Here is a 3,064-nt window from a genome sequence, read left to right on the forward strand (position 1 = left end):
GGCAGAAAGATTTTATGCAAAATGCCAAACTAGGCGTGAAAAATACCAAATATTCTGGAAAAAATACTAGTGGTTGTGTCCCAAAACAGTTAATATATCAAGTGATATTTAACACAAGATGAAAGTTAATAGTGATCAACTGTCAAATCCAGCTCTTTTAAAAAAATTATTTTAAAGCAAATGGATCAATGAAATTTCTTTTGTTACTTTGATCTGAAAACGTCAAACTGGCAATTCGACTTTTTATTTTCAACCAGGAAGAAAGTTGTTAATCATCAAATCTGTTCATAGTCCACCAACCATTTAAATTTTCACTACCTACCTACCTGTTAACTTTATTGATATTCTCTTGTTTCTATAATTTGCTCATTCTGGACACAATTTTGGGGATGACCGGGAATTATTTTTTATTTCGCGGACGAATTCCTAGGCCATGGTGTTGTTCGCCCCAAAGCCCAAAACCGACACCTGTTATTTTCCTGTCTTCTTCGCAAAAGACAATACAATTTAGTATCACACATCCACAAAACTAGATCCAACAACATATTTTTATTCGAATCAGAGATGAAAATAACGACCAAAACAAGGAAGCAAAAATGGTGGAAATATGTTTAGCTCATATATGAATTTAAGATATTCCGATAGCGGTGTGGATAGACAGCTCAGTGGGTTAGGCCACCTTTCATTTTACTCCTTTTAGCTGCACAGATTCGAACCAGTCGCGATCCACCCTACCCCCCCCCCCCCTCACACACCCCCTTTTTTTTTTTTTTTTTACTTTTTCTTTTTTTCTTTCTTTCTCCCCAATTGATGTTCATTGTTTTCACTTTTGTTCCGAGTTCCGAGCAAGAGTTTTTTTAATCAGTTGAATTTTTTATTTCTCCGATAATATTATTTCATTATTTAATTTGGTCTAGATCTATTATTGTTTTGTTTTTTTGTTTTGGTCAAATGATGATAATAATAATAATAATAATAATAATAATAATAATAATAATAATAATAATAATAATAATTGTAATAATTGTTATTATTATTACTATTACCATCATAATCATTATTATATTATTATCAATAATAATATTATTTTTATTATTAATACTCTTATTATCATACTATTATTATTATTATTATTATTATTATTATTATTATTATTATTATTATTATTATTATTATTATTATTATTATTATTATCATGATTATTATTACTATTATCATTATAATTATTATTATTATTATTATTTTTATTATTATTATTATTATTATTATTATTATTATTATTATTATTATTATTATTATTATTATTATTATTATTATTATTATTATTATTATATCTATCCTCTATCTGACCATTTGGTCGCTCTCTGAATATTTCTTTTGTTTACTTTTTAATTATTTATTCTTTTTAGACACTATTTGAGATCGGAGTGGGGACGAATATATTTGCTAGAAACTAGAAAAAAAAAACAGAGAGAGAGAGAGAGAGAGAGAGAGAGAGAGAGAGAGAGAGAGAGAGAGAGAGAGAGAGAGAGAGAGAGAGAGAGAGAGTTTAATATTTTAAAAAAAAAGAGGTGGGGGGAGGATGGATGGGACATTTATCCCTTTCAACGTTCTGTAAAAAGAAGACGGAATTTAAACCAAAAAAAAAAGTGACGTTACCAGGATTCGAACCCACAACGTCGATTCTGGTCAAACTTCCAGGGCAGACGACTAAACCATTCGGCCATGACACCCACTTCGAAGTCGACGCATATTGTGTATATGTAGTAACAACTGATTTTAATGTTGGTTAGTTTTATGTTTTTATAGATATTTTATTAACTTTCCTTATTTCTATGTGCATTTGGAAACATTCCATGTTCTGGAATGTGGATAATTGTTTAAAAGAGCGGAATTTCAAATATGCGTCTGGGGATAATGAAAATTCGTTATCCCCAGACAGGTGTCTGGGGATAACGAATTTTTATTATCCCCAGACAGGTGTCTGGGGATAATCACAGCGATGTGTTATATTAAAACAAAGGGTCGTAATCCATGAAATATTTGTTGACAATTCGGCGCTTTAAAAATATATAGTTTTTAGCCCTTGTAAGTGGTTGATTATTTTTGCTTAAATAATTATAATTGTTAAAAATGTGACTTTATGTGATATACATACAGGCCGGTAGTAGAGTTATAATTATGAGGACTGGGCGGGGGGGGGGGGGGGGGGTTGGGGGGTTGGAGATGGTGCTGGTGTTGGTTTTATTGGACTTGTGTTGGTCGTCATCGTGGTGACGTTGGTGATGATGATGATGATGATGATGATGATGATGATGATGATGATGATGATGAGGTGATTGTGGTAATAATGGTAGTGATGATGAGGTGGTGGTGGTGATGATGATGATAATCAGGATGATGATGATGGGGTCGTGGTGGTGGTGGTAGTGGTAGAGATGATAATGATGGTGACGATGAAGTGATGGGGAGATAGTAGTTATTGATGATGGTGGTGGTGGTGGTGATCGTGGTAGTGGTTGTGATGATCATGATAATGATGGTGATCGTGATGAGGTCGTGGTGGTTATGATGGTGGTGGTAGTGGTTGTGATGATCATGATAATGATGGTGATGATGTGATTGTTGAGATAGTAGTATTGATGATAAGGTGGTGGTGGTGGTGATCGTGGTAGCATTGATGATAGTGCTGATGATGATGATGATGATAATGTTGGTAACTCAATTTAGATGATGAAAGACTTTCTTGGTGACGTACATTAACATTTTTATGTGATAAGGATCCAACAAAAATCATCTTTAATATCAATGCAGAGTAATGACTGGAACAGATTTATCTTGGGAGACATAAGAGAATCCATCTGCAGCCTTGTCTTGACAAGAAGCTATATGTTGTCTTATTGAAGGCTAAAAAAAATGTTTCCTTTCTGATGTATAGCTGTCGAGGCCTGGTAGTACCGGCTGGAGAATGTCTCTGAACCTGGTTGGGTGATCATATTACTCTGTCATCTGCATTTTTTGCCAAATTGGGACCTAAAATTTGCCAAAAGAAACCCCAAAATTT

Source organism: Berghia stephanieae, chromosome 10 (genome assembly GCF_034508935.2).
Source record: "Berghia stephanieae isolate SIO BIC M18660-M18661 chromosome 10, UCSD_Bste_1.3, whole genome shotgun sequence".
NCBI classification, from domain to species: Eukaryota; Metazoa; Mollusca; class Gastropoda; order Nudibranchia; family Aeolidiidae; genus Berghia; species Berghia stephanieae.